The sequence below is a fragment of the Cryptomeria japonica genome, chromosome 5 (genome assembly GCF_030272615.1).
Source record: "Cryptomeria japonica chromosome 5, Sugi_1.0, whole genome shotgun sequence".
In the NCBI taxonomy this organism is placed as follows: Eukaryota; Viridiplantae; Streptophyta; class Pinopsida; order Cupressales; family Cupressaceae; genus Cryptomeria; species Cryptomeria japonica.
This window is the reverse complement of record NC_081409.1, coordinates 442,493,542-442,519,459: the sequence shown is the minus strand read 5'-3', so window position 1 is coordinate 442,519,459 and position 25,918 is coordinate 442,493,542.

Genomic DNA, 25,918 nt, shown 5'->3' with positions numbered 1-25,918 from the left:
ATCTCCTTGGTGTTGAAAGTGGGTATCCTTGTTTCTAAGTTCCTTAGGATATCAACATAGGGCTATGTTGACATTTTAAGGGGGGGCATACATACCTCCCCCTTTGTACTATATTGTACTTTTTTTTCCATGTCTTAAATAGGATGTTCAGACATGAAACCAGACAAAACAAATTATTATACCATATGCTTCATGCTGAAAACTACATGTAACATTTTATATATCTAATATGAGGTGCACATTTTCAAAACTAGAGCAAACAAACTCTTACACAAGATTTCCTCAAAACCAGGCATATATTTATCTTACACGGGATTACACATTCTTGAAACCAGAGTAAACAAATGAGCTTACTTGAGATGTTCCTTATAATAGATGCACCTTTGAATTTTTAATTTCATGTCTTACATAGGTTTTTGCGTGCTCAAAACTAGAAAAAACAAACTCTTATATGAGATGCTTAACACCCAAAACCAGACATCACCTTCACACATACATGAGGATGAGTGGAACTAGAAAAACATAGCTATAATATTCCTACTCTCCTCCCCAACATGGATCACCTAGAAAAACACATCTAGAATGTGTATTCATTTCCTCTCTCCTTATTCACATGGATGATGTGTTCTCTTTCTCTTTTATGTGATCACTTGTGTTCTTGAGATGACAATTTTCAAGAATGATATTAGTGGTTGAGACATTTTTATATCGAGGTCTCTTTGGCTAGTTGACTTGAGGTCTTGTTTTTGGGATTTTAGCTTTTGCGTGTTGTGGTCTTTTTCCTTTTGCCTTTCTTTATTTTTTTCTTGTTTTGTGAGCCCTTTCATGTGATTATCTGAGTGAAGATCCTAAGATTGGGGCCTTGGTTCCTCAAAATTAGTGATATATTATACTCCTTGTGATTGTGCTCCTAATTCCTCCTCTCCTTCATCTCTTTTGTGTACTTTACTATGAGTATTTACATAGGCTCATGGTCCCATTAAAGTGGGGGCTAAATATAGCATCATAAATTATCACTAGGTTAATTTCCACCTCATGTTTCTAACCCTACTTTAGCATATCTTCCCTCATTGCTGATCTAGGTTCATTTTCTGCCCAGTCTCCAATTTTGATGCCATGTACACCCACTAGTGAACTTCCTAGAGGGGTTTCCTTCTCCCTAGGGCTTAATTGTTTTCCCTATCTAAGAAGTAACATATTCCCTAGTCCTAGAATAGAGTGCCCAACACCCTAGTCCCTCTTAGTTGGGCCCAATTTTAAAATAGGGTAGATGTCCTATCTCTCCATTGGGAATTCAATTAGGTGGCTCCACATGACCGTTGGAGGTCAGCATAATCATTAAATGACCTAGATACTCCTATATAAAGATATTGATCAATTTATTTCAATCCTAAAACTCCAAGCAATAAATTGCTAGAATTCCTGCATCCAAGAAGCATTCATCATCAAGCATTTTCAAATATCTTCAAGGCTAAATATTCTTCATTCAACCATTGTGGAGCAAAATTACATCATTCATATGTAAGAATGTATGTGTGATTATGGTTTTGTCATGTTCATTCTATCTGATAGAACATATGTGATTATATTCAAGAAGTATCATCATCAACATTTGCAGATTTGAGGTACATCTTTCTATTATTTATTTTAGTATTTGCATTATTTCATTCAAGGTTAATTCCTAAACTAGGGTTTGACTTAGGCAAACCTCTATTCCCAACAAATTTTCTTTCTCTACAGTGTGTAGGAATAGACCTACAAAGCTGTAATTTTTAGGATCAACATTATTTGTAGATTCGAACAGTTCCCCTTTGGATGAGGGAAAGTGTGGAGGACCAAAGCAATGGGCATTCTGGTCCCAACAATTTAGGTTGACCTTTAGTGAACAGATCCAAACACTCACTTATTGCTTAGATCCATGTTTGTGGCTTCATTTGAAGATTGTAGCTCATTTTTTGATGCATAATTTCTTCAATTTACATACACACCCTAATTTCAATATTTTCACAATTCAACTCAAAAAGAGGAAATCAAGTTTTAACTAGTGAATCTAGTCAGAATTCTCAACCCTATCTTTGTTGGATTGAGGATAGATCTATTGGATTCACCCCTCTTTAATGTGATTGATTTCTAAGAAAAATTAGTGGTTTTTATCACCCTATTAGTGGAAACCCTATTTTCACCACTCTACAATATTGCAATAACATTTGACCAAGACCAGAGACAATAGTCCCTATAAATTCAAAAGCAAATCCATCTTTATTATATATTGATCCCGAATCACTAAAAGCTTCCACTTCAAAGTAAGAAGATCTCAAGGGAAAGTTTAAGTACAAAGGCATGGGAGAATACAATCCAAATCAAACCATGTACCTAAGGCAATTAATGGAATCCCCTAAAATTTATGGTAGACCATATCCTTCAAAGAAAATATAAACAATAATCATAAAATGGGATCCTAGTACATTGAAAAGATGGGGTGAAATGGAAGAAGAAGATATTTACAAGATGATCTACAAAAAACTAGAAGAATAGCCTAACCAAGACCACATCCTAATAATAGTTCAAAAATTTATGGAAAAGGCTTTAAGATCTTGCAAAAGATGGGATATGATGTAAAAGGTTCGCTTGGACTACAAAAGAAAGGAATTGTGGAACCATTACAACCCGAACTAGTGCTAAAGAAATAGAGAGATAAAGGACTTGGTTTTGCACCATTAAGGCTACGTGGTCTTGAATCTCAAGCAACATTCTATATTACTTATCCTCTTCTACCAATGATAAACAATAAGATAATCATTGTTCTAGAGATTCAAATAAATGGGAATGGGGTTTCGATAAATCAACTAGTGATTATGAGCTTGCAGAAACCTTTAGAGAACTTGTTGAACCCACTGAGGAAATTTTTTTATAGAATTATTCCAGGTTGGTAAAGCATCATCAAATTTTACACATCAAGATAAGAAAGATATTTGTGATTTGATAAATACTTTTTGGGAACCCCGACCCTCTATGTCTTGAGGCTTTAGGAAAAAACCATGAAAAGTGAGAACTCCTGTTGTTGAGTATCCTTCTAGTGATGTCGATTTAGATTCTCTTATGATTGAGACTAATGGGGAGAGTATCAAAAATGAACCCAATGACTTCATTGACATGCTCGAAGACTTTTGTGTCTTTACCCTTACACCTGTCAACTTTGAATATATCTATTGCATTATCCTTGTCCACCCTTAACTCATTTAATAGGATCAAGAAGGACCTCCACAATTTGATACGTTCAAAAATAATGAGGCCTTCATTGATTACCCGAGCATAAGGGATGATTTTCCCCTTAGGGACCATAAAGCAGGATACACAATTTAACTCAACAATGTGGTGTACTTTGGAGAGGGTGTCAAACCTTCCAGTTACAAAAATACAAAAATAAAAACAAATGATGGGCCTTTTAGTGAAAACCCCACTGCGATGCTTTCTGACCATAAAAAATGTAAAAAGAAAGGGTGCATCTAATGGTGAAAAACTCTTTGAGGTGCTATGGGATGGAAGGTTTGACACCCTCTCCATGACAATTTATCAGGAACAATCATCTATGTTTATTGAAGAGATAATAAAAACAAACACTGGGACTGAATAATTATAGCATAGCATATTTCTCACTCAATCATTAATAGAAATAGAGTGACCTAAGTTCACAAAATTCTTCAAAGAGAGAGACAAATTTTGCATGGTCGTATGCAGATATGCCTGGATTAGATATTTGATTTGGTTATGCATAATTTGACAATAACTCTAGGTGCCAAAATAGTAAAACAAAAGTTGTGAAAGATGCATCCACAAGTAGCATTATTAGCAAAATTTAAGCTTGAATAGTTATTGGGTGTTGGCTTCATTAGACCAATTGAATACCCTAAATGGATCTCCAATCTTTTACCTATCATAAAATCAGATGATAACATTAGGATATGTACCAATTTAAGAGACATAAATAAGGCTTGTCCCAAAGATGACTTTCCATTACCAAACATTGACTTGATTGTCGATCTCACAGGAAGCCATGCTATGTTGTCATTGATGGATTTATTCTTTGGATACAATCAAATTAGAATAGCACTTGAAGATCAACACAAGTCAATATTCACTTGTCCTTGGGAAACCTTTTGTTGGAAACTCATGCCTTTTGGATTGAAGAATGTAGGCTCCACATATAAGAGAACCATGACAATAATCATTCACAACATCATGTACATCACCATGGAGGACTATGTTGATGACCTATTAGGAAAATCAATTACAAGGGAAGGACATTTGGATGTTCTTGTTGTGGTCTTTGATCTCTTGGAGAAGTAGAAAGTCAAATTGAATCCTAATAAATGTGTCTTTCAGGTGACCTTTGGGAAACTCTTGGGATACATAGTATTACAATGAGGCAATGAAGAAAATATAGCCAAATTCAAAGAAATATTAGAAATTCCACTTACTAAGAACATCATTTAAATAAGATCATTGAAATGAAAGCTCCAATCAATTCATAGATTCATAGCCCAACTCATAGATAAGTGTCATATATTTCAACATTTGCTTCAAAATAATGAAAAGTTTAAGTGGGATGACAAGTGCCAACAAGATTTTCAATTGCTCAACTACGATCTAATGAATCAACCACTACTCATGCCACCAATTCAAGAAAAACCATTGTTACTCTACATATCAACAACAATGACAAGACTGGGGGCACTTTTAGCACAACAGGACCATGAATAAAAAGAATGTGCCATCTACTACATCATTCACACATTGGTAGGATATGAGCTTAATTATACTCCAATTGAGCATGCGTGTCTTGTTGTAGTTTTTGCTTCATAGAAATTGCATCATTATATGCTAATTCATAAAACAAAAGCTTGTCACAAGAATTGATTCATTGAAATATCTACTCAACAAGGTGACTCTCACAAGTAGGTTGGCTAAGTGAGTATTGATGTTGAGAAATTTAATATTGAGTATGTTGACAAGAAATCCATCAAAGGACAAGTCATTGTAGACCAACTCGTAGATGCACCAATGATTGACGATTCTCCTCTTTTATCAATTTTTTTGAATGAATCCATTTTCACAGTGACGAAGTCAAAGTTATTGAAACTATATTTTGATGGATCCTTTACACAACATGGAGAAGGAGTAGACATACTCTACATCACACCTCAAGGGGATTCTATTACTAAGTCATATTCGTTATCCTTCCCTTGTACAAACAACATTATAGAATATGAAGCACTAACCACAAGTCTACAAAAAATGATCCACAAAAGTGTGTTTAAGTCTCCTAGGAGGTTCCGAAGAGTAACTTTTAGCAATTGAATTTTACTATCCTGACTCAAAATGGTGCCTTTCCACCCAACCAGCCTCCTATTAAATTGGTCAATTAAAGAGATCCAAAAGGAATCAAAAGGTTTAGATCCCAAAGGGAGACCCATGTAAGTTGAGGGGAGCTTACCTATGATACAACCAAGAATATTAGTAATCTTGATTTGATGCTACTTAGGAGTATTGTTGAAGTAGATAAAACTCTTGGTTCTATTAACCATCTATCCTGAAGCCTTTTTATAAAGACAGAGAATCGATCTAATGACTCTGGCTTCCCCAACAAAGGAACTTCCCATTAAAATAGTATCATCAATAAATTATTGATGAGAACAGATCCAATTGGCTGAGGACAACATGAGGCCCTTTAGAGACCCTTCCACCACTTTTTTATGAATGAATCTTCCCAAACTTTCAGCCATGATAGTGAAAAAAATTGGTGATATAGGATCACCCTACCTTAGTCCCCTCGAAGTTCTAAAGAAATGAGAGGGTGATCCATTGACAATAACTATAGTTGAAGTGGTGGATATAAGCTACCAAATCAAACTGATGACCTTACCAAAGAACATCTAGATATGGTTATCCTATTTGTTGTGTTACCGACCTATATAGTGCCTTACCAAAACATAGCTATCCAAAAATGATGACCTTACGAAAAATGATGCACTATATGATTATCCTTTTTGTTGTGTTAATGACCTATATAGTACCTTGTGCAATTTGCATACCATGTCTTTTTCATCAGTCAAAGCATAACCATCTGGCTGCTCAATGTATACTTCTTCTTCTAGTATTCCATTCAAAAATGTTGAATTCACATCCATCTGATATACTTTGAATCCCTTATGTGTTGTAAATGAAAGTAAAGCCCTGACACCTTCCAGTCTAGCAATTGGTGCAAAAGTATCACCATAATCTTCTCCTTCTTCCTATGCATAACCTTTGCAAACCAATCTAGCTTTGTTTCAGACTACTACACCATCTTCATTCAGTTTGTTCCTGAATACCCACTTAGTACCTATCACATTTTTATTCACCAGTCTAGGTACTAGGTTCCATGTATTTTTCTTCTCAATTTTGTCAAGCTCCTCTTCCATAGCGTTAATCCAATGATCATCTCCAAATGCTTCCTTAGCAGTTCTACGCTCAATAGTGGAGATCATGCAAGAATTTTCTCTAATTCTTCTTCTAGTTAACACTCCAGCATCCTTACCTCCAATAATTTGGTCAGGATTGTGATTGAATCTCACATACCTCAGAATAACATGATCATTATCTTTAGGTTCTTCTTCTTTATCATCATCTTCTTCAGAATATACCTATTCCGGTTGAACTAGTACAACAACATTCTCTTTACCAGTTTTAGGCTTCACCGGTTCTGGTTCCAAAAACAAAATGCAAGGATCTTCATCCTTTTTCTCCACACTGGTTCCCCTTGAGACTTTAGGATACTCATCCACTTGAACATCAACACTCTCAATGATTCTCTGTGTCTGGTTGTTGTAACATTTGTAGTCCTTACTCTTGGTGGAGTAACTAAGAAATATACCTTCATCACTTTTAGCCTCAAATTTACTAACATAGTCACCTCTCTTAATAAAACATTTGCTACCAGATATCTTAAAATAACTGACACTAGGTGATCTACCATACCAGTATTCATAAGGAGTCATATCCTTACCTCTTTTTACAAAAATATGATTCATAGTGTAGACAGCTGCGCTGACAGCTTCTCTCCATAAAGTTTTTGCTACACCTCCTTGTATCAACATTGTTCCTAGCAGCTTCAACATATGACTAGTTGTTCCTCTCTGCAATACCATTCTATTATGGTGTCCTTGGTGTAGAAAGCTTACGTTTGATACCATTTTCTTTACAATATCTATTGAATTCAACATAAGTAAATTCACCACCTTGATTAGTCCTCAGACACTTTAACTTCTTACCACTATCCTTTTCAGCTAAGGCCCTGAATGCCTTGAATTTACTAAATGCTTCTATTTTATCCTTCAAGAATGTGACCCACATCATTCTTGATCAATCATTAGTGAAGATCATAAACTATTTATCACCTTGAATACTTTTAGTCCTTATTGGTCCATAGAGGTCTGTATGAACCAAATCTAATAGATGTTCCACTAAAAAAGATTTTCTCTTAAAAGTTGAGGATGCCATCTTTCCCCATGAGCATTCCTTACATAGAGCATTAACCGGTTTGTCCAACTAAGGAAAACATCTCACTGTCTTGGACTTACTCACTTTAACAATGTTATCAAAATTTATATGACAAAATCTCCTATGCCAAAGCCAACTATCATCTACTTTAGCAATTAAATAGTTGTTGACTTTAGGATTCAGGTGAAATAGGTTACCTTTAGTCTACTTGCTGGTTGCAATCAGTTCACCTTTTCTCCCATAGATTTTGCACATACCATTCTTAAACTCCAATGGATATCCTCTATCATTGAGTTGAGCAACACTCAAAATATTGTGCTTTAGTCCTTCAACCTAGTAGACATCATCTGCACTGCTCTTCCCATTAAGAGAAATAGTTCCCTTACCTTTTACCATGCAGGGTGAGTCATTACCAAATCTCACAACTTAGCCATCAAATTCCTTCAAAGAAAGAAATTTTCTCTAGTCTTCGGTCATGTGATGTGAAGAACCACTATCAATGATCCAATCACCATAATTATCCATGCAAGAAACTAGTGCCTTCTGATCAGATGTCTCCTCTTTAATGGCTACAAAAACAATGTCTTCATTAGCATCACCCTCAGATTCCTCATCAGTGATACCACCATCAACTGTAATAAGACAATCTCTTTTGCCTTTTCCTTTGTACTTCTTGAACTTCTCTCACTTGTTCTCATTATCACCATTAGGATAGTTAGCTGCAATGTGTCCAATCCTATTGCATGTAAAACATTTCAAAGGTAATTTACCTCTGTACATACCAGTACCTATGGGCAACCACTTGGCCAACAATGCTTCAAGCTCAACCAAACTATCTTCATCATCAACTTCTCTGTTGGATCTAGATTCATAACTGTGACTGACATCTCTATTTTTCCTCATAGATGGGTTAGAAATTGAAGCTCTAAATGTAAATACAAATTTCTAAACACTACCATCATAACCATTTAATTCAAAAGAAGTGAGCTTACCAATGATGGAGTCAAGGGTTACCTTAGTTTTGTCAATTGACTTTAGCTCATGAATGGCTGCAACTTGGATAATGTAGACCGGTAGAAGGGTTCTCAACACTTTACTAACCACTATGGCATCTTCCGCTTTAACACCAACACTCTTGATCTCACCAACTATCTCTTTTATCCTCTGACCATATTGTTGGATATTCTCACCTTTAGCCATCCGCATGTCATCAAACTTTAATGTTAGACTCTCTTCTTTGGCAATCTTCACATGTTCATCATCGCTATAAATCTCTTCAAGTTTCTTCCATACCTCATATGTAGTCTTTAGACCATGGACATCAACATACTCTGCATCAGACAAAGAATTGATAATAGCCGCTAGTGCTTGATTATTTTCTTGTTGCTCTTTCTTTCGATCATAATCCCACTAGGTGCAACATATTGAGTACCAACATGTTCCTAGTATTGACTTCCTAAACTATTGATATAAATTTTCATTCTATCACTCCATATTCTCTAGTTCTCTCTATTAAACTTCAGACCTTCCTTCTTCATCATGCTCTACAAGATCTTTACCTCAAGTTGTTAGGCTTAGACCTTAGAGTAGCTGAGAAGCTTTGATACCAATTGATGGTATGATGAAAGAATAAGGATCCGATCAACTACTGAGAGTGGGGGGGTGAATTAGTAGATAGAAAAATGATAATAACTTCTACCAAACTCAAAATCAACCTCTCAAAGAAAACTCTAAACTGACAAGTTAAACCACTGAACTATAAATGCAATATCACTATCAAGATAAATCGGTTGACTATTATAGTAGATTAACAATAAGCAACTTGAAACTCACAAACATCTAAATAATTTACTAACATAAGTAAAACCTCATTTCAGATTGCTGCCAGTTAACATAACCACAAAAACATTTACCACTTGACACAATATTTTTTGACATGTAAACCCAAATGGGAAAAACCATGGTGGGGATGAATACCCACAAGTATTATGAACTCTTCTGAAGTTCGCCCTGTTAGGGGCCAAGCCTGTTAAAGCTTTACAAAAAGTCTTGTTAAGAATAAATCATGTTAGGGACCACCTGGTTAAGGGATTGACTATAATTCCATATTAAAAGCAATACCATGTGAGGAGTAACCTCGGTAGAGGATTTGAAATCCAAGCTAATGGACCGCCTAGTTAGAGGATTTGAATTAAACTAAGCTTGTTAGAGCTTACCCGGTTAGGGGATTTTAATTGCTTTAATTGTTAGTAAATAACAAGGGTTTTCTTATTTGTTTGAATAGCACTACACTTGCTTGTTCATATCCTTTTCAGGCTCCTATTTGCCTTTACACAAACTGTAGATATATCATTTGATTCAGCAACTTCACTCAACTAGAAATTTGCCAACTCTGAAAAAAACAACTCATCAACCTTATAAACAAATCAATAGGTTGGCAACACAACAAAATCCTAATTCTCTCATAGAGATTACAAACAAGTTGGTTCAAGTATGACAGTTGGATTACATAAAAATCTTTGCGCATCATTCAAGATAGCCTTGACCGCTCCTTGATCATTGCTTCATCGAACTCATTAACTCATCACATGGATTGCATTACATGCAATATACTTGCTCATTCCCAAGACAAAACCCATTATCTCAATGTGCCAAAAACACTTTTAACTCTTTGTATACAATATGCGTACATGTCATAATCATTACCGTTCATCATTAGAACATAAATGAATACTACCAATTCACCAAACTTAATTGGTTAGGGTTTATCATATCAATAGGTAGGGTTTACCAATTCAACTCTCCAATACTTAGCAATACCGATTCACTCCACAAACTCACCTACCGATTGCTGTTCCTTTCACTAGCTCTTCCTATCAGTTACAAAACAACATTATAACAACATCATTACCAGTTACAATTGACATTAATAACAACATAACATTTCATTAAGACAATATTCATGCAAATGCCAACACCCCTACCCCCTTTATCTTCCTTACTTTATATTATTGTATTACAATTAAACTTTAATCTCTCTCTCTCTCTCTTGTTAGATAGTTCAAATAACTGGAAGACAACTGAGAAGGGGGGAAAATCAATTGTCACCAGATTACCAGAACCTTAAGCAATTAAAACTTTAATTCCAGAACCCAGAAGATCAATAACATAATGCATAAACCAATTATCGAAATAGCAGATAAACCCATTAAGCATAAACAACAATCAGAGAATAAATACCATCCACATGACACCAATATTTGTACGCGGAAAACCTAGTAAAGGGAAAAACAATGGTGGGAAGCCTACCCATAGTCAGATAATACTTCTGCAGTAAGTATGTGATTACAAATGAGGGGCCTGCACTTGCAGGAGGTATGCCTGAGTATAGTTCTGGTTAAGCTCAATACTAGAGGACTAGATCCTCTTACATAAACCTAGCTCAATCACCAATGATTGACCAAATCCTATGCCTGAATGATTATTACATTTTTCACTCCTATTACATTCCATCCTATATGATCTATAATGAGATCTTACATCATATATATAAAAACCATCGACCACAAACAATAAGGTTGGCCACCAGACAATAAATCAATTACATAATTACAAAACATGTCATCTTGAGACCAGACAAATAATATCAAACCCATAAGACATCTCAGAAACACATCAAGAATTCCAATCCACATATTACATTAAGTCGGTTCATAACCTAGATAATACCGGGGCTCAATATAGGTCCACACATACTAAAGAAATGATCCCAATCAACTAAGTCTTGAACATGATCACCATTAGCATCCTAAATCTCTACTAGAAGCCACACCAACACCACTTATGTATATAATCAAAGATATTGAACAAAGCTTTGTCGGTGAAACCTTCGCCAAAACAACAAACCAAGCTTGCTAGCATACAGGATAGCATCCGATCACTAGATCAAAACTAATTGACTGAACATGAATTTGAGTATCATGAATAAGCCAATTCCATAACCCAAACATACCGGAGCATATCGGATCATCATGATCTAATCCAACCAGAAACCAAGCAACCTACCGGGACTAAAAGGATACCGGTAAAGCAGTCAAAATAACTAGTGTTGACATCAATGAAGAAACATCAACACAACACATAATTAATTCCTCCAAATGGCCAACAATGTCCCCCTCTGAGTGATATCTATGTAAAGCTCAGTTTTTCAAATATATCTCTCCCCCTTTGACATCAATGCCAGAAATCTGACAAAAATATCAAAGGAAAATAAAAAACCATAGAATTACAAAGCTAACTACTCCCCCTGAGCAATAGCATCTCCACATCAATGTTATTCATTATGGAGTGAATAATATCTTTGATAATGCATATCGGACTGATGCCAAATAGCCTCAATCAGTTCTTTGTCGGAGGGGCAAAAATCCATAATCTATTTGAAGTACTCAAATGATTCTTTAGGCAAAGGTTTAGTGAAAATATCTACAATATTCTCTTTATTGTTCACATAAACTAGTCTAACCTCATTTTCTTCCACCTCCTTCAAAAAGTTATACTTGATAGATATGTGCTTTTTGTTAGAGTGAAATACCACATTATTTGATATGTCAATAGTAGCAGAGTTATCACAGTGAATAACTACCAGTCCAATGCAATGCACTTTAATGTCCTTCAACATTTTCTTCATCCATAGAACTTGTGTATAGTTAGTAACAACAACAACATACTCAGCTTCAACAGTAGATAAAGAAGTACATGATTGTTTCTTGCTGATCCATGAAACCAATTTCTTCCCAAGAAAAAAAGCTCCACTAGAAGTACTTTTTCGGTCATAGACATTACCTACCCAATCTGCATCTATATATGCAGATAAAGTAAAGTCATCATCTTCAGGGTACCACAAACCATATTTAGATGTACCTTGTAAGTATCTAAAAATTATTTTCATTGCACTCTCATGATTTTCTCTAGGATCACTTTGATATCTTGATGCAATGCAAACAACATTCATTATATAAGGCCTAGTCTAAGTCAAATATAGCATACCTCCGATCATAGACTTGTATCTTGTAGGATCCATCTTTCCTTGTCAATTTGTCACTTGTAACCATAGGAGTACTTATTGGTTTAGAGTCTACCATACCAAATTTCTTCAACAATCCCCTAGCATACTTAGTTTGACAAATCAAAATACCTCTATCAGTCTGTGTAATCTACAAACCTAAGAAAAAATTCATTTTCCCAATCATAGACATTTCCAATTCTTTCTCCATATTCTTAGAAAATTCCATGCACAACTTATCTTCACCTCCAAAAATGATGTCATCAACAAAAACTTCAATAATTAGTATATCATCATGAGTGACTTTAGAATATAGATTACAGTCAACATTACCTTTAGTGACAACAAGATTCAAAAGATATTTATCTAACCTTGCATACCAAGCTCTAGGTGCCTGTTTCAATCCATAGAAGGTTTTCTTTAACCTACAAACCATGTTCTTATAAACTGAAAGTGAAAAACCATCAGGTTGCTCAATATAAACTTCCTTATCAAGATCCCAATTCAAAAAGACACACTTAACATCCATTTGATAAACCTTGAAGTTCTTATGTGTAGCATAGGCAACAAATAATCTTATAGCTTCAATCCTAGCTATAGGTGCAAAAGATTCACCATAATCAATTCGTTCCTTCTAAGAACATCCTTTACAAACCAATCTTGCTTTATTCCTCACAACTTGTCCATCTTTATTTAATTTATTCCTAAAACCCCATTTAGTTCCAATAACATTCTTTTTTTTAGGTTGGGGAGCTAAAGTTCATGTGTTATTCTTCTCTATCTGATCTAATTATTCTTGCATAGCTTTCATTCGACATTCATCTTTGCATGCTTCAATTACTGTTTCGGTTCAACTTGAGAAATTAAACATAACGCATTAGCTACCAATCTCCTTGTCATCACTCCATTGTTTTTATCCCCAATGATCTGATCTTTTGAATGATTCATCCTTACATACCTAGGAGTCTTCTGATTCTCTGTTCCTCTTTCTGGTTCTTTAGTTACTATTGTATTTTCTGATATTACCAGAGTAACTAGTTCAACATTTTGTTTCAGTAAAGGTGTTATCGGTTTATTTATGATCATTTCCACTATCGGTTCTTGCTCATAAATTTTGATTTGACTTCTATTAAGCTCATCCACCTTGACATTAGTACTCTCCACAATTCTCTACAATCTCTTGTTATAACATCTAAATGCCTTTCTTTCATTATAATAAACAAGAAATATTCCTTCATCACATCTAGGATCAAATTTTTGAATGATATCATCTCTCCTAATATAACATTTACTACCAAAGATTCTAAAATACTTAACTGTAGGTGTATTGCCAAACCATAATTCATAAGGTGTCTTACCAGTTTCTCCTTTGATATGCACTCTATTGAATGTATAAACTTTTGTGCTCACTTCTTCTCTCCAGTAGATATGAGGTAGATTAGCTTTCGTCATCATTGTTCTAGCAGCATCCAAGATAGTTTTGTTCTTCCTTTCCACAACTCCATTCCGTTGAGGTGTTCAGGGAGCAGAAAATTGTCTCCTTATTCCATGCTTCTCACAAGAATTATTAAACCCATTAGATGTGAATTATCCACCATGATCTGACCTTAAACATTTAGTCTTCAATCATGTCTCAGTCTCAACTTTAGCTTTTAACATTTTAAAGTTTTCAAAAGCCTTAGATTTCTCCCTTAGAAAAGTAATCCACATCATTCTAGAATAATCATCAATGATTAGCATAAAATATCTATCACTTTGAAAACTTTTAACTCTAGTAGGGCCACACAAATCAGTATGAATAAGATCAATAATATCATTAGATTTGTCTTGTATACTCTTAAAAGAGGTTCTGACTTGTTTTCCCATTTGACATTCCTTACATACTGGATTATAGGGCTTCACAATCTTAGGTATAGCTCTAACTGCCTTAGTTGAACTGATCTTTATAACAAAATCAAAAGTCAAATGATATAGCCTTTTATGCCATAGCCAACTCTCATCAATTTGTGCAATCAAACATGTCTTTTCGCCGAAATTCAAATGAAATATATTACCTTTTGTCTGAGAACCGGTTTCAATCTCCAAACCAAATCTATTAATGATTTTTCATTTTCCATCCTTGAATTGTAATTGAAATCCCTTATCCACCAATTGACCTACACTCAAAATATTATGCCTTAAACCTTGAACATAACAAACATTATCAGTATTGTGCTTACTATCCAATGATATAGTTCCTTTTCCCTTAATCATACATGCTTTGTCATCTCCAAATCTAACTAGACCGCCATCAAATTCTTGCAAAGATAGAAACTTCCTTTTATCTCTAGTCATATGATGTGAACATCCACTGTCAATTACCCATTCATCCTTATCTTCAATTTTAGTAGCAAGTGCCTTCTCTTCAGGTATATTCTCTTCCAGTGCTAGAATATCTTCCTTGATAGCCAGGAACACCCATTCATTTCCATTGCCGGAACCACTAGCAGAGTCTTGTGCTGGTTCATCATCAAAATCAGTCACACCTTCTTCATCCACTATGTAGCATGATTTCTCTTTGTTTTTCTTGTACTTATTGATGGACTTGAAAAGCATTGAGAGGGGGGGTGAATCAGTGGCACCAAATAAAACACTACTTCAAACACTATTTGGTAGATGAACTTAACCAAGTATTTAAACAAAAACATGCTATCCAAAATGATATAACATCATCCACAAAAAGCAAAGCATCCACCATAACACAAGTGTTTATACGTTGAAAACCCAAATAGGTAAAAACCATGGTGAGATGGAACTCACAAGTTAACTATCTGCAGTAATAGATAACTAACCGGTTAAGGTCTACAAAGTCCTCTTCTAGGAGTTAATCTTGTTAGAGATCCCAAATCTTGATTAGAAGCTTATACCTTGTTAAGAGTACTACCCTGTTAGGAGTACCTCGTTGGAGGATTTGAGAATCCAAACTAATGGATCACCTTGTTAGAGGATTTATACAATGAAGCTTGTTAGAGCTTACCCGGTTAGGGGATTTGATTCTATTGCAATGATTAGAAAACAACAAGAATGGTTTGATCTATTCTAAGTACCACAATACTTGCTTGATCAGATCCTTCCTGGTACATTTAACACTGCTCTTCATCTTAACACTTATTGCTCTTCAACAAAAGCTTTCACTCTTGATGCATATTAGTATCCACATAACATCATAACCATACTCATTCTTTATATATTTCAAATGATTTTAAAATAGACATTCAAATCTTATGGCGGCCTAAGGAAATCAAAACACAATTTCCAAGGTGCAGTGTATCTAGACAAGTGATCAAAACTCATCACAAAAATGACCGCCAAGAATTTGGTGCTGGTAACTCATCAAAAAATCAGATACTAGTTAGAACAGTCAATATCGGTTGGAACAAAACATGTGAACCATTGTCCGAGAATCTTCCGCTTGATGTCCATCTTCATCTTCATCTTCATTTTGATGCCAACTTAGTGTAGCCACATGTTGTCTCTTATGCACATACCGGTTGATAGTGTAAACCAATTGAAGTTACACTGGTAGTCAATGTAATCATATGTGTGTGTGAGAATGTTTCACGAATGACAACAAGTGATGAATACATTACAATCATCATCAAGCCAATACTTATACTTATTCTAATATCCAGGGTTAGGCTTAAAATATATTCTAGCTCTCTCATAAAATCTTGAATTCCTTTTAGGACATCTAGATGCAAAATGACCTATCTTATTACATGCAAAACATTTAAAAGGTGTTTTTCCTTCATACTTACTTCCTACCAGTCCTTTAGGTACTCTTCTAGAAAATAGGGCTTCAATTTGCTCAAATTCTTCATCTTCTCTCTTCATATCATCCAATTCCCTTGCATACAAAGCTTTCCAATCTTGCTTGTCGGTTGATGATGTAGATACATGAAAAGAAGGTTCAGACTTCACAGCTTTAGAAGGTCCAAATTTTTCAAGCTCAAAATCAAATAATTTCCCAACCAAGATATCTTTATTGAGAGAAGTATTAGCCATTGTTCTCAATTCATTAATTGAAATAGCCTTCATCTTATTAGCCAGTGGTAAAGCTCTTATAACTTTAGAAACTATTTCATCTTCACTCATATTTCCACCACAACATTGAATTCCCATAATAATTTCATTTACCCTTTCATATTCTTCCATCTTCAAGTTTTCATATCTCACCTGGTAATCATCAAGTTTAGCAATCTTAACAATAGGGTCACCTTCATTAAGAGTCTCCAACTTGTCCCATATAGCCTTTGCAGATGATTTGTCAGTTAATCCCATTATTTGGTGATCAGAAAGTGCATACAAGAGGGCTTCTCTTTCTCTACAATCATTCTCAAGATCCTTATCCAAGTTTGCCAGAGGAGGATTACAAGATGTCCGATTATAAGGTGTAACACCATTCTCTGTGATCTCTCAAATTTTCTTACTGAGACATCTTAGATGAGTCTCCATCTAAATCTTCTATACTCTATAATTTGTTCCATCAAGCCTAGGAATATTTCTCCCAAAGATAGCAATAGATGAACTTGAACTATTAGTCACAATAGGATATTCCTCAAGTGGTTAAGCTTCTACAGAGAGGACCAGAGCTCTGATACCAATTGTTATATAGTTCAAATAACCAGAAGACAACTGAGAGGGGGGGTGAAGAAGTTGTAACTAGATTACTAGAACCTTAAGAAATTAAAACTTTAATACCGAAATTGAGAATATCAATAGTGGAATGCATAAACCAATTACCCAAATAGCAGATAAACCCATTAAGCATAAGCAACAATTAGAGAATAAATACCAGCCACATGACACCAAGATTTGTATGTAGAAAACCCGGTAAAGGGAAAAAACATGGTGGGAAGCCTACCCACAGTCAAATAATACTTCTGCAATAAGTATGTTATTACAAACAAGGGGCCTGCACTTGTAGGAAGGCCAACAACCTAGAGCACACTACTCATCCCAAAAGGAGTCTCACTGACTACATAAAAATCTAGACTACAATCCAGAAGAAAGAATGAAGTACAAAGATAACATCTCCTATACTTGAGTATAGTTTTGATTATGCTCAATACCAAAGGACTAAATCCTCTTACATAAACCCAACTCGATCACCATTGATCGACCAAATCCTCTGCCTAAATGATTATTACATTATTCGCTCCTATTACATTCCATCTTCTATGATCTACAATGAGATCTGACATCATATATATACAAACCCTCGACCACGTGTCATCCTAAGAGAAAACAAATAATATCCAACCCATAAGACATCCCTAAAACACATTGAGAAGTCCAATCTACATGTTACATTAAGGTGGTCCATAACCTAAATAATATCGAGATCCAATATAGGTAAACACACACTAAAGCAATGATCTCAATCAACTAAGTCTCGAACATGATCATCATCACCATCCCAAATCACTACTAAAAGCTGCACCAACACCACTTATGCTTATCATCAAAGATCTTCAACAAAGCTCTACCGATGAAACCCTCATTGGAACAACAAACCAAGCTTGCCAGCATAGAGGATAACATCCAGTCACCAGATCAAAACCAACTAACTGAACATGAATCTAAGTAGAATGAATAACCCAATTCCATAACCCAAACATACCAAAGCATACTAGACTATCATGATCTAATCCAACCAGAAACCAAGCAACCTATCGGGACCTGAAGGATATTAGTAAAGCAGCCAAAATAGCTAGTGTTGACATCAATGACAAAACATCAATGCAACATGTAATCAATTCATCCAAATGGCTATCTCTCTCTCTCTCTCTCTCTCTCTCTCTCTCTCTCTCTCTCTCTCTCTCTCTCTCTCTCTCTCTCTTTCTCTCTCTCTGTCTCTCTGTCTCTCTCTGTCTTTCTCTCCCTCTCTCCCTTTTCCATCCTCTATCTTTCTCTCCCTCTCTCCCTTTTCCATCCTCTATCTTGCTCTCCCTCTCTCTCTCTCCTCTCTCTCTCTCTCTCTCTCTCTCTCTCTCTCTCTCTCTCTCTCTCTCTCTCTCTCCTTCTCTTCCCCTCTCCCTCGCTCTCCGTATCTCCCTTTTCTATCCTCTCTCTCTCTCTATCTCCCTTTTCCATCCTCTCTCTCTCTCTCTCTCTTTGTATATCCCTCCCTCCATTTTCCACCCTCTCTCCCCCTCTCCCTTCCTCACTTTTCTATATTCTCACATTTTTCTATCATGTCAAATAAATAAGAGTTCGTTACAAGATGTGCATATAGATATCTAAACTTTAATCTCTCTCTCTCTCTCTCTCTCTCTCTCTCTTTTCTATTCTCTCTCTCCCTCCCTTTTCCACCCTCTCTCTCTCTCCCTCCCCTTTCCACTCTCTCTCTCTCTCTCTCTCTCTCTCTCTCTCTCTCTTTTTTCCATTATCTCTCTCCCCCTCTCCCTCTCTCCCTCCCTCCCTCTCCCTCCCTATCTCACTATCTACCTCTCTCCCCTTCTCCTCCTCTCTCCCCTTCTCCCTCACTCTCACTCTCTCCCTTTCTCGCCTCTCCCTCCCTCCCTTTTCCACCCTCTTTGTCTCTCTCCCTTTTCTATTCTCTCTCTCCCTCTCTCCCTCTCTCCCACTCACCCTCCCTATCTCTCTCTCTCCCTCTCTCCCCCTCTCCCTCTCTCTCTCTCTCCCCCTCTCCCTCTCTCCCCCTCTCTCCCTTTTACATCCTCTCTCTCTCGCTCTTACCCCTTTTGCATTATCTCTATCTCTCCCTCCCTCTCTCTGTCTCTCTCTCTTTGTCTCTCTATCTCTCTATCTCTCTGTCTCTCTCTCCCTCCCTCTATTTTCCACCCTCTCCCCCTCTCCCTCCCTCCCCTTTCCACCCTCTCTCTCCCTTTTCCATTCTCTCTCTCCCTCCCTCTCCCTCTCTCTCCCTCCCTCCATCTCCCTCCCTTCCTCTCTCTCTCTCCCTCTCTCGCGCTCTCCCCTTCTTGCCCTCTCCCTTTCTCTCCCCTATCCCTCTCTCCCTCTCTCTCTCTCCCTCTCTCCACCTCTCCCTCGCTCTCCCTCTGTCCTTCCCTCCCTTTCCCCCCTCTCCCTCCCTCCATTTTCCACCCTCTCTCTCTCTCCCTTTTCCATTCTCTCTCTCCCTCCCTCCCTCTATCTCCCTCTCTCCCCCTCAGTTTCCCTCTCTTTCTCTCTCCATCTCCCCCTCTCCCTCTCCCTACCCCTCTCTATTGGAATCCAAGAACACTGAGAGGGGGGATGAATCAGTGTTCTATCAAAATGGAGAAATTTAACCTATTTAATACAACAACTCAACAACCGGTAAACATAAAAATATATAACAATAAGAAACAATGCAACCACAAAGATGAACACCATAATACCATATATTTATACATAGAAAACCTTAAGGAGGAAAAACCACAATGGGATTCTTCCATCTTCAAGTTTTCATATCTCACCCAGTAATCATCAAGTTTAGCAATCTTAACAATAGGGTCACCTTCATTAAGAGTCTCCAACTTGTCCCATATAGCCATTGCAGATGATTTGTCAATTAATCCCATTATTTGGTGATCAGAAAGTGCATACAAGAGGCTTCTCTTGCTCTACAATCATTCTTAAGCTCCATATCCAAGTTTTGTAGAGGAGGATTACGAGATGTCTAATTATAAGGTGTAACACCATTCTTTGTGATCTCTCAAATTTTCTTACCGAGACATCTCAGATGAGTCTCCATCTAAATCTTCCATACTCTATAATTTGTTTGATCAAGCCTAGGAATATATCTCCCAAAGATAGCAACAGATGAACTAGATGAAATTGAACTGTTAGTCACCATAGGATATTTCTCAAGTAGTTAAGCTTCTACAGAGAGGACCAGAGCTCTGATACCAATTGTTATATAGTTCAAATAACCAGAAGACAACTAAGAGGGGGGGTGAAGTAGTTGTCACTAGATTACTAGAACCTTAAGAAATTAAAACTTTAATACCGAAACTGAGAAGATCAATAGTGGAATGCATAAACCAATTACCCAAATAGCAGATAAACCCATTAAGCATAAACAATAATCAAAGAATGAATACTAGCCACATGACACCAAAATTTGTACGTGGAAAACCCGGTAAAGTGAAAAAACATGGTGGGAAGCCTACCCATAGTCAGATAATACTTCTGCAGTAAGTATGTTATTACAAACAAGGGGCCTACACTTGTAGGAAGGCCAACAACCTAGAACACACTACTCATCCCAAAAGGAGTCTCACTGACTACATAAAAATCCAAACTACAATCCAGAAGAAATAATGAACTGCAAAGATAGCATCTCCTATGCTTGAGTATAGTTTTGATTATGCTCAATACCAGAGGACTATATCCTCTTACATAAACCCAACTTGATCACCAATGATCGACAAAATCCTCTACCTGAATGATTATTACATTATTCGCTCCTATTACATTCCATCTTCTATGATCTACAATTAGATCTAACATCATATATATACAAACCCTCGACCACATGTTGTCCTAAGACCAAACAATTAATATCCAACCCATAAGACATCCCTAAAACACATCAAGAAGTCCAATCTGCATGTTACATTAAGGTGGTCCATAACCTAAATAATATCGGGACCCAATATAGGTAAACACACACTAAAGAAATGATCCCAATCAACTAAGTCTCAAACATGATCACTGTCACCATCCCGAATCTCTACTAGAAGCTGCACCAACACCACTTATGCATATCATCAAAGATCTTCAGCAAAGCTCTACCGATGAAACCCTCATTGGAACAACAAACCAAGCTTGCTGAACATGAATCTGAGTAGCATGAATAACCCAATTCCATAACCCAAACATACCAAAGCATACTAGATTATCATGATCTAATCCAACCAGAAACCAAGCAACCTATCGAGACCTTAAGGGTATCAGTAATGAATTCAAAACAACTAGTGTTGACATCAATGACAAAACATCAATGCAACATGTAATCAATTCATCCAAATGGCTAACATCTCTCTCTCTCTCTCTCTCTCTCTCTCTCTCTCTCTCTCTCTCTCTCTCTCTCTCTCTCTCTCTCTCTCTCCCTTGCTCTCCCTCTCTCCCTTTTCCATCCTCTATCTTGCTCTCCCTCTCTCACTCCCCCCCTCTTCCCTTTTCCATACTCTGTCATTCTCTCCCTCTCTCACTCCCCCCCTCTCTCTCTCTCACTCTCTCTCTCTCTCACTCTCTCTCTCTCTCTTCCTATCTCCCTTTTCCATCCTCTCTCTCTCTCTCTCTCTCTCTCTCTCTCTCTCTCTGTGTATATCCCTCCCTTCATTTTTCACCCTCTCTCCCCCCCTCCCTCCCTCACTTTTCTATATTCGCACATTTCTCTATCATGTCAAATAAATAAGAGTTCGTTACAAGATGTGCGTATATATATTTTATTAATGATAATGAAACTTTAATCTCTCTCTCTCTCTCTCTCTCTCTCTCTCTCTCTCTCTCTCTCTCTCTCTCTCTCTTTTCTATTCTCTCTCTCTCCCTCCCTCCCTTTTCCACCCTCTCTCTCTCTCCCTCCCCTTTCCTCTCTCATGCGCCAACCTAATGCATTCCTTAGATTTGTCTTTCAGAGATATAGCAAGATTTTCTTCATTCTTCTTTCGGTCTTCAATCTCCTTGCACATCGTCATAGTTAGGGCTTGCATTTCATTTTTCATCACACCATTCTCCTGACTCATCTTCTGACATTGTTCCTTAAGGGAATCCTTCTCTTCATCATCCCGATTTTGCATAAGTTCCTTCCTTTTAGCTTGAGCATTAGATAACTTTTCTTGCAGAGCGATAATGAATTCTTTTGTAGATCTAAGTTCATCTTCCAGCTTTATGTTCTTAAATTTTTCACCTTCAAAATATTCAATAGCGACTTCAAATTGCTGCCTCAAACACATCTTCATGGATTCTAGTTTCAGGATCTCCCTCAAGCTAGTAGGCTTCTGCAAAAAGAGGACTAGGCTTTGATACCAATTGTTGGAATCCAAGAACACTGAGAGTGGGGGTGAATAAGTGTTCTATCGGAATAGAGAAATTTAACCTTATTAATACAAATCAATAATCAATAAACATGAAAACATATAACAATAAGCAAGAGTGCAACCACAAAGATGAACACCATAACACCATAGATTTATACATGGAAAACCTCAAGGAGGAAAAACCACGGTGGGATTGGAGACCCAAAATATCTATCCACTGATCAGATGAATAAATATTACAATAAGGGGCCTGCACATGTAGGAAGGCACACTGCCTAGAGTGCACTGCTTGTAACAATGGAGTCTCATTAACTATAGATAGGTTAACCACCTCAAAATATTTAGACAACAATCCAGAAAGAAGAAATGCCTATGATAGCATCAAACATCCCAAATTACACAACCGGTTAAGCTCAATACTTGAGGTCTAAAACCTCTTATATAAACCCAACTTGATCACCTATGACTGACCAAATCCTCTGCACAAAATGATTATTATATTATTCCCTCCTTTCTTATACATACATGATCTACAATGAGATATTACATCACTTTTATACCAACCGAGGACCTAACCAATTAGGTCAGCCACCCAAATGATAATTCAATAGATACATTACATAATCCAAAAATAAAATCATAAGACATGTGGGCCTAAGGCCAAACAAACATCATCCAATCAATAAAACATCTCGTAAGCGCATTAGAAGGATCCATCAACATGTTACATGAAACCGGTCCATAACCTAGATAACACCAAACCTAAGTTAGATCCACACATGCCAAAGAAATGACACCGATTAGTTGAGGCACAAACACAATCACCATCACCATCCTAAATTCCTTCTAGAAGATGCACCAACACCACTTATGCATTACATCAAAGATCTTCAATAAAGCTCTGTCGATGAAACCCTTACTAGACCTATAAAGTAAGCTTACTAGAGCACAAGATAGCATCCAATCATTTAGTCAATACCAGTTGACTGAAACATACTTCAGAAGCATATGAACCATTCATACAAACTTATTCCATTATCCAAATCATATCGGTGACAATCAATTGATAATCTTCCCAATCTAATCCTTCTACCAGAAACTGGTAAACAACCATAATAGCTAGTGTTGACATCAATGATGAAACATCAATGCAACACATAATCAGTTCCTCCAAATTCCCAACACTCTCCCTCTCCCTCTCCCTCCCTCCCTTTTCCTTCACATTTTCATTACTACAAAAAGTGCATGCGGGGTACTGGGCCTATTAGTTCATTGGTTTGCTAAACATTTTTAAGGCCTAATAGCACATATGAGGTACCATAAATATTCACATTAGTTTGCAAACATTTTTGGTGCTAAGTCCTAAAGTAGCAGTTACACGGTCAATTTTTTAAAAGAACCCGATACGCATTTTTGTCTCTTTAGGGTAGGGGACAAGGAACCTTAGCGCATACGGGGTGATTTTAATTTTTATACCATGATCACGGTACCTGTTTTTACAAAAAAAATTAGGTGTGTGTCCACTTTTTTGCACACCATCTTTGTGCACTTACCCTTAACCAGAATTGTAATCGGGCATTTGGAGATGCTATTCTTTCAGTTCATGTAATCTAAATTATTATCTGATCTTTGTAAGGAAGTGAGCCTTCCTCAGGGTTGTATCCCTTCCTATTTTTGAGCAATGAGCTCTAGGAAGTGTGCCTAAATGCATGTGCATTCCCCATTGTAATATTTACACATACTACTATAGAGTATCATCTTATTGTGGGTAGGTTCTCACTGTGGTTTTTCCCTTAACTAGGTTTTCCATGTCAAAAATCCATGTGTTATATGTATTGTTGATGTGGTGTTTATCTTTGCTATTGTTGTTCCTATTCGGATCTAAAGTTCTTCATAATTTGGTTGAGTTTGTTGAAAACTAATTCACCACCCCCTCATTTTTCCTGCATTGTTGTTGCCATGGTATCAACATAGTCTTAGGGGGATTTTGTAGATGTTTTTCTTTTTTCATGTTTGCAGTGTATGGCATTTTTGGTTTGACACTTAGTCATTTTAAGTAAGTGTTGCCATCAATTCTAAAGGGGGAGATTGTGAGAAAGAGACACTGCATAAGTATAGATAAGTGTATGGGAGTTGTTATTGATGGTGACCCTACTCAAAAATTCCATCTGGACTATATAGATTCATCCTACCAGAAGTATGAAGTTAAACTTTGCTTAAGTCTGGAAGTTGGAACACAGTATTTGATAGTATGAGAGTATCCTGAGTAGAAATTCACTTTGGTTGCACTTTTTTCTTTTCAATGTTACAAGTATTGGTAGGATGTCTACAGTAGCTTATTGAAGTATCATAGCATCTGGTGTTGTCTTTCATGCATGATTGAAGATCTAGTATTTGGCATTTTAGGAAGAACATTGCTATTTGGCCAATTAGCGATGTAACGTGTTATGTAGAATTATTGGAATGATTTTGGTAATTGATTTTGTGTTAGAGGTTGCTTGGCTAACATGTGGGAAGCATGTAGTCAATTTTTTTTGTTTTGCATATGTATTGGTGATCAGATTCAACCGACACATCTTACACATTTCATATTTTGCAAGTATTCTTAAATATGACTTGTTGGTGTGCTAAATTCATGTTGTGGATATATATAAGAGATTGGAAAGTTCATTTTAAATATTAGAAAGTGTGTGAGTGTTGTGTATGTGTGATTGTGCATAGTTCCACGTGCACAATTGAAGGATTTTTGCTCCGGATTAAAGCAGATCAGTAGAACAAAGTAGTGAGTCTCATAGCAGTAAAAATTTGTATTTTGCGCTTAAATAAAAACTATCCCAAGCATTTATAGATGCTAATTCATAGTTCAATATTGTTGTTACCTTTTGTAATTTCTTTGTAAGGAAACGAGCCTTTTGGGTTTGGTTTTCCTCTTTGTAATGTGAGAAGTGAGGTCAAGGCAATGTGCTTGAATGCATATACATTCCTATGTAAAATTTTTATATACTTCTAATAGAGTATTATCTTACTCTGGGTAGTATTCCTATTGTGGCTTATCCCTTGACTAGGTTTTCCATGTACAAAATCTTGGTGTTATGGTGGTATTTTTATGTGTGTTTTTCTTATGCTTATCTCTCATATTAATTTTCATTAAATAGTTCAAAGAACTAGTTAAACAAGTTAAAAGTTGTAGAACAATGATTCACCCCCCCTCTCAATTATCCTTGATTTTAAAAATTGATATTAGAGTCTAGTAACTTGGAGGAAGCCTAACAACTTGAGGAAGACC